Source organism: Babylonia areolata, chromosome 18 (genome assembly GCF_041734735.1).
Source record: "Babylonia areolata isolate BAREFJ2019XMU chromosome 18, ASM4173473v1, whole genome shotgun sequence".
Taxonomy (NCBI): Eukaryota; Metazoa; Mollusca; class Gastropoda; order Neogastropoda; family Buccinidae; genus Babylonia; species Babylonia areolata.
The window spans coordinates 22,523,359-22,531,836 of NC_134893.1; positions in this window are offsets into that span (position 1 = coordinate 22,523,359).

Consider the following 8,478-nt stretch of genomic DNA (forward strand, 5'->3'; position numbering starts at 1 on the left):
ACAAATGGAGTGTTTACTTGGCGATTGTCTCTCAGCATTCCATATCAAAATGTCCCTTTCAGCCCGATGGACAGTCGTTTCGTTTCGCTGCCAGTCTGCAGAAATGTGACTGTCACACGCACGCAGCCAGGCTTTTGGTTGAAGAGCAAAGAATTGAGCACATTTCACCTGCCCACTGTGATTGTTGTTCACGCTCGGGCATGTACAGATTTGCTTCCCTCGTGAAGTCAGTTGTATTGGACTCTGAAGTGTGCTTGTTCATAATGGTGTGTGTGTGTGTGTGTGTGTGTGTGTGTGTGTGTGTGTGTGTGTGAGAGAGAGAGAGAGAGTGTGTGTTTTAATAGTTTTTACATCAATACTTTTTTTTTTATTAACAGTTGCAGTGTTTTGTCTGAGCAGTGTGTGTATGTGTGTGTGTGTGTGTGTGTGTGTGTGTAAACGAAGGACCTCCACCCCCCCTCCTCCTCTAATGACAATTCACTTTGTCGCGGAGTCAGACTCAGGAAGCGTTCACTCTGCAGTGGAGACTGCCACCAGGTCCCTCAAACAAGATCGAACCTGCCGATACCAGAAACCTTGACAGGAATTCACCCCAGGCATGGAAGTGAAGGGAGATTGAAACTGAGGTCATATCACCATGACAGCAAGTCTGGGTCGCATGAGCAAACTTTTGAGCGATACAATTATGTATGAGGATGAGGATGATGACATGGGTACTTACATCGCGCTATCCTTGGTCATGGGTACTTGCAAAGCGCCTGTCCTTGGTTAGAGACCAAGCACTAAGCTCTTTACAGAGTTACGTGAAGGGGGTTCAGGCACTTGCATGTCCACACACAATGTTGACCTGGGAGTTCGGAAAAAAAAAAATCTGCACTTAACCAATTTGGTGCAACCGGTGATCACAACATGCTGTCGACCTGGATATAGCCGATGGACTGCTGCCACTGGGCGCTCATCATTCATTTCCTGTTTCATTCAGTCAGTTTAAACACACACACACACACACACACACACACACACACACACACACGTACGTACGTACATAATATTTTACGTGTGTCACTGTTTTGCGTTTCTTGACCCACCATGCAGGCAGCCGTACTTCATTTTCGGAGGTGCGCATGCTGTGTATGTTCTTGTTTCCATCACCCCGCCACTGCACGCTGACATTTGGTCTTCTGCGTGCGAAAACACATAAATGGGGTTCAAGCACAAGCGGTCTGGTTTTTCTTTCTTTCTTTTCGGTTGTTTGTTTCTTTTTCTTTTCCTTACCTTGACAACAGTCCATGTTTTACACCTGGACAAGCTGGTGGCCCTTATGCATAGACGATGGTCGAGCCATTCAAAGTGTCTTTCAGCTTCCCCTGCTCGACTTACGATCTCTTGCTTTGAGCCGCTTTGTCATGAACGCGCGCACGCGCGTGTGTGTGCGTGCGTGCGTGCGTGTGTGTGTGTGTGTGTGTGTGTGTGTGTGTGTGTGTGTGTGCATGTGTATGTGTGTGTGTTTGCGTATGTAATGTGAGATCCAGATACATGGAAATATGTGTGTGTGTGTGTGTGTGTGTGTGTGTGTGTGTGTGTGCGCGCGCGTGCCTTTACTTGTACGGATTTGTTTCTGTTTTTATCAATATCATACTCATATTTCTTCTCTTTTTTTCATTCTATTTCATTTATGTATTCATTGGTTTTTATTATATTTGTTTCTATAATTATTTATTTATTTATTCATTCATATTTTATCATAGTTCATTAAAAAATGTAGTGGCCATATTCATTAAAAAAAATGTAGTGGCCATATTCATTAAAAAAAATGTAGTGGCCATATTCATTAAAAAAAAATGTAGTGGCCATATTCCCAAATATTTAGTCTTTATTTTCCTATGATAAAAAGACATCGATGAGATTGCGCTTCTGTCGTAATTGTACAAGTGTGTGTGTGTGTGTGTGTGTGTGTGTGTGTGTGTGTGTGTGTGTGTGTGTGTGTGTGTGTGTGTGTGTGAGTGATATGGAATTTTATCACCAACGAATGTTTCCAGATCAGGAACGCTTTTATGATCGTATTCTTTACACACACAAAAACATAGAGCACACCAAACCACGTTTCCAACTGTTTATAAGACATAAATAGGAATAAGGTTCTTGTTTTCAGTGATCGGTAATTAACAAAATAATAGCCATCACGATCACTCATACGCAATGTTTAGATTTGAAAATACACTTATTCGACAAGATTGACTCATTGAGCAGTGAAGATGAAGAAGCTTCCCATTCTCAACAAAGTAAGCCGAGTGTGAAAATAATAGTTCATCAGACAGTTTAATTTTCTGTATACAATGTGTAACAAGCATGGATAAACAAAAGTGAGAAATGAATAAAACGATAAATGAATACATCACTAAAATACCTCTTCTTTATAAGCGACACTTTTTATTTTTTTATTTTTTTATTATTTTTATTTTTTTTTTTTTACTATTGTACACTGTTTCTAATTTGGCTTGATGAACAATGTGAACGGTTTTGTTTTCTATTTGCTTTTGTACCGAGCTAGCTCTGAGATGCCTTGACAGTCGGCTGGACTGAAAAACAATATCTATGTTCCAAACATTCCTCCCAACAATAATACCAACATTATTAATTTCCTATTAATTTTTTTCTTTCTTAAAAAAAAAAAGTCTTTTGTGTTCCACCATCGTAAAAATTATAGAGGATAGAGGTCCCATAGCCTTTTGCGGCCATCGGGGCATTGAATTCATATCCACTGTCTCTAGGGCTTCGGCACAGGCAGGCGGGGCCCAGTCCTCTCCTTCCGCCGTTTTAACCTTTCCCAACAGTGGTTGGGTAATCCCTTCACACCTGCGTGGAGGGAGGCCAGTCAAAGTATTTGTATTTTGTATTTGTATTTCTTTTTATCACAACAGATTTCTCTGTGTAAAATTCGGGCTGCTCTCCCCAGGGAGAGCGCGTCGCTACACTACAGCGCCACCCCCCCTTTTTTTTCCCTGCGTGCAGTTTTATTTTGTTTTTCCTATCGAAGTGGATTTTTCTACAGAATTTTGCCAGGAACAACCCTTTTGTTGCCGTGGGTTCTTTTACGTACGTTGAGTGCATGCTGCACACGGGACCTCGGTTTATCGTCTCATCCGAATGACTAGCGCCCAGACCACCACTCAAGGTCTAGTGGAGGGGGAGAAAATATCGGCGGCTGAGCCGTGATTCGAACCAGCTCGCTCAGATTCTCTCGCTTCCTAGGCGGACGCGTTACCTCTAGGCCATCACTCCACATCTATGTTCTAAACATTCCTCCCAACAATAATACCGGCATTATTCATTTCCTATTTTTATCTCTCCCAGGGACACGTCACCATGCCGAAACGGGACACACACACACACACACACACACACACACACACACACACACACACACACACACACACACACACACACACACACACACACAGAGAGAGAGAGAGAGAGAGAGAGTGAGAGAAATCCATGCATTGGTATTCATACATAGGATGAATATACACTACAAGAGCATGCAGAAAGACGAGAAAACGGGCATGAAGATGTTGCAATGTATTAAACCGGCATTAAAGCCTTTTTGATTCATTTTCAACACACAGACTGTATGGTTAGCACGGGATAGCACGAAATGGGTGGATAGCACGGGATTCTATGTCCTCTAAGTGCAACACACAATACAGTCTCACGAAATTAGCGCTTGTGCAAAATTTTCAAGCAGTCACTGACGGATTTACGGCAATAGAACAGATCGGGTGGGTCATACTGACGTCCCAAATCACTGACTTGCCCAGATTCATATTCTTCACAGATGTCATTCAGCATGACTCTATCGACCAAAAAATGGTTCAGTCTCAACGTTTTGACGGCGGCCTCCCTGTTGTCACAAACTCCAAGCAGCTGAGACACACGGGCCACACACAGGGACTCTAGACGTCTGGGATGGACTGCAGCCTTGTGGATGTACTCCTCCACCTGTATTAGACGAGCGTTCTGCTCCGTCGGCTCTGTGACATTGTTATTGCTCACACGTTCAGATAGGATCAGCTTGCTCTCGATAAACAAACACCTGTTGGTTGCCAGAACCAGTTTGTACACCAGCCTGACCAAAGGTAAACATCCGTAGTATCTGGCGTTCTTTAGAAAGATGCATGCTAGTTGATAGTCCATCACCTCATCCGAGGCGCTGGTTAAGCCTTTCCTGATCATCATTGTCACCAGTTTCCTGTACTGCAGCTTGTTGTCTGCACCGTGCGTCATTTCGAACAAATGCTGAGCAGCACAAAACATTATAGGGCTGAGATCCCGAAGAATATGCCGTGGGATACACTCACATTTTAACGAGTTGAATATTTTCAAGTTCCTTGTTGCAAATATCGCAAGAAGCACCTGTAATTGCAAGTCTGATACTCGACATTTTTCAAACAAACAAACTATAATTTTTAGCATTTCTGGAACTATCTGATTTGAATATATGTATCTTGTATTAAATAATTTAAGAAATACGGTTATACATTCCGTGGGCACAGATCCATTTACCAGTGTGTCATAAAAGAAAGTCCACTCTCTGGTTTCAAACAAATGCATTAGAACTAATTCGACGTAACCACTATGGTTAGAAATCACAGGTATTGCTTCGTGTGCTTGTTTCACCCACACTGCAGCCACAAACGCAGTTTCAGGCAAACCCAGTGTGTCACATTCTGTGAGGAATTCTCGAAGCGTGGCGGTGTTGTGCAAGTCGAGGTACGGAAACTGAGTGGAATTCAGAAAAAACACAGCATCTTGAGAGCTTGCAACAATTTGTGCAGATCCCCTTTCTTGTATTGACTGAGCAAGCTCCCGAGCTTTCTGACGCAGATGATTTCGTTTCCTCACCCTTACTGCAATGTTACCGCCTGTCACTGAAATGGAACGTCTCGTTGTGTTAGACCTCCGTCGTTGCTTGACTCTCCCGGCGATGCTGTTAGACATAGCTGTATTTGTTTTGGGTTGTTTTTTTCCGAGTGTCAAAATGCCACAGCCGGTAGGAAAACAGACAAAGGTCTCTTCAAGTGTGTACAAATGTTTAAATTGCTGTGTGGAAACTCTGAACTGTGTACTCAAACAGGTAGCAATGTGTCTCAGTTTTGTCACTTTTGTCCTTTGTGAGTGAACAAACTGAACAGTAGAATGATCCTTCACCATGGACAACACAGGCTGCTGTCTTCTTGTCTTTCCTGCTACAAGATTCTGCACGTTAGATGAGACAAGTTCAATTCATCACCTATTTCGACACATTGTTCTGACACCCTCTGTGAATGGTGTTTCTTTAAGTTTCAAAAGTTCACGTGCAATAGTGATTTCTTACTTGCAAAGGAAAATAGGTGAACGACCTTTCGTGCACGAAGTATTTCCACATCAATTGGAGCATGTGCGTCCTGGTACATGTGTGTGTGTGTGTGTGTGTGTGTGTGTGTGTGTGTGTGTGTGTGTGTGTGTGTGTGTGTGTGTGTGTGTGTGTGTGTGTGCATGAAAGTACATGTATGTATGTATGAATGTATGTATCTATATATGTATGTTGCACTGAATACATATGTATATATAAATATTGGATTGTAAAATTGTGTGTATATCATGTGTGTGCATGCATATGTGTGTGTGCGTTTCTTTCTCTGTGTCTGTGTTTGTCTGTCTATCTGTCTGTCTGTCTGTCTGTCTGTCTGTCTGTCTCTCTCTCTCTCTCTCTCTCTCTCTCTATATATATATATATATATATATATATAGTTTATGGAAGTTTATCACCAACTAATGTTTCTTGCAACAAATTTGACCATCTTTGTCGATGCAAAGGAAATACCAAAAAACGTTATTTTTTCCCAGTCCATTAACACTTATATACTCCTATACTTTACCACCCCCCAAACAGAGCACACCCAACCTTTTTTTCAACTGCTTATCAAACATGAATATCAAGAAGGTTATTATTTTAAGTAGTCGATAATGACAAAAATATAGCCATCATAATCACTCATACGCACTTATTCGACTAGATCCGTTGATTCGTTGAACAGTGAAGATGAAGAAGCTTCCCATTCTCAACAAAAAAAGCCAAGTGTGAAAATAATAGCTCATCAGAGAGTTTAATTTTCTGTATACAATGTGCAAAAAGCATAGATGACCAAAAGAGGACACATGAAATAAAAAACATACATGAATAAATCACTGAAATACTTATTATTTATAAACTCTCGACTGTTGGCCACCGTTCTTTCTCTGTCTCTGGACCTTGCATTTGGAATGAACTTCCTCTTTCGCTTCGTCGTCTCCACACTCAGCTCTTTCAAGTCTGGCCTTAAAACCCACCTCTTCCCAAAATAGCCTCCCTTCCCTGCCTCTTCCTTGTCTTCAGTTTCTCCAGTTTTAGAGTTATGAGTGCGTGTCGACCTCTGTCGTTGCTTGACTCTCCCCGCGATGTTGTTAGACATAGCTTATTTGTTTTGTTTCTTCCCAAGAGTGTCAAAATGCCTCAACCAGTATGAAAAGACTAAATGCCGCTCCAAGTGTGTTCAAATACTTAACTGGCTGTGTGAAAACTGTGCACCCAACTGGGTAAGTAGTTTTCTTAGTTTTGTCACTTTTGTCCTTCGTGGGTGAACAAAGTGGACATCAGTATGATCCTTCACCATGTGCAACACAGGCTCCTGCCTTCTTGTCTTCTCAGCTACAAACTTCTGCACGTTGGATGAGACGAGTTCAGTTCGTCGCCTGTTTCAGCACAATGTTCTGACACCCTCTGTGAATAGTGTTTCTTTACGTTTCAAAAAGTTCACGTGAAATACTGATTTCTTGTTTGCGAAGGAAACTCTGTGAACGACCTTTCACGCACGAAGTATATCCAATCAATGTGTTATTGGAGCATGTGTATTCTCATTCGTGTGTGTGTGTGTGTGTGTGTGTGTGTGTGTGTGTGTGTGTGTGTGTGTGTGTGTGTGTGTGTGTGTGTGTGTGTGTGTGTGTGTGTGTGTGTGTGTGTGTGTTGATATGTTTTGCTTTCTATTGTTGTGAATCAGGGTTCTTCATGCCTGTGAATGACTGATGTGTCAGTGCTTTGATTTGTCTCAGTGCCACATGAATACTTATTGGTATCATCATCATCATTATTATTATTATTATTATTATTATTATTATTATTATTATAATCACCGTCATCGTCGTCGTCGTCGTCGTCGTTGTTGTAATTATTATTATTATCAGTATTAATATTATTATTATTTTATCATCATCATCATTATTATTATTCACATGTTTATCACCCTGTCAGTAACACGATTCCTCCTGTTCTTCTTCTTTGTTCGTGGGCTGCAACTCCCACGTTTACTCGTATGTACACGAGTGGGCTTTTACGTGTGTGACCGTTTGTTTGTTTTTTATCCCCACCCCCCCCCGCCATGTAGGCTCATACTCCGTTTTCGGGGGAGGGGGTGCATGCTGGGTATGTGCTTGTTTCCACAACCCACCGAACGCTGACATGGATTACATGATTTTTAACGTGCGTGTTAGATGATCTGCTTGTCACACGATGAAGCAAGGTGTTGCAATGCCGGCCTCACGAACAGTCTCCACGGAGGGTGCGCGTGTGTCACTGAAGACTGTGACATGTCCCTGTCTTGCCTTGAAAGGAAAAAAAAAAAAAAAAAAAAAAAAAAACCAGCAGCAACCACAACTACGAAACTCTGCCAGACACGTCATCTGTCTCCTTGTCTGTTTCTCTGTTCTGTCTGTCTGTCTGTACATTTCTCTGCCTGCCTGCCCGTCTGTCTGTCTCTGTCTCTTTGACTCTCTCTCAATTTATCTCTTTCTCATTGTATACAGTTCAGTTGTCTGTCGGTGTCTCTCTCCCTCTCCCCCCCCCTCTCTCTCTCTCTCTCTCTCTCTCTCTCTCTCTCTCTATTCCCTCCCCTTTTCTGCTCTGTTTCTGTCTATTTCTGTATCTCACTATCTCTCTCCCCTTCTCCCCCCCCCCAACCTTACACACACATACATACACACACACACACACACACACACACACACACACACACACACACACACACACACACACACACACACACACACATACATACACACACACACTCTTTCTCTGTGTGTGCTATTTTGTTAACCAGATTATTTGTATTAACACAGCGTAGAGAAGAACAGCTATTGAATTATTGACATAGTTTACCTCTCATTTAACCCTGACCACGACTATCCTTTCCCAATCAATGAATTCGCCAATGGAGCCAACAGCTGTCAGGTTTCACATGACCAGAATTCCACGCTGTTTCCTAAATCACCGGCAAATGGTCACATAAATTAGCTCGGAAGGAGCTGAAGACTGAAGCCTTCCATCAATGTTGACCTAGCATTAAGCATGCAGATGTTTTTCGAGCTTGTCGGCTAAGGCTACGTTCAGACCAAGCACGGTCAGTT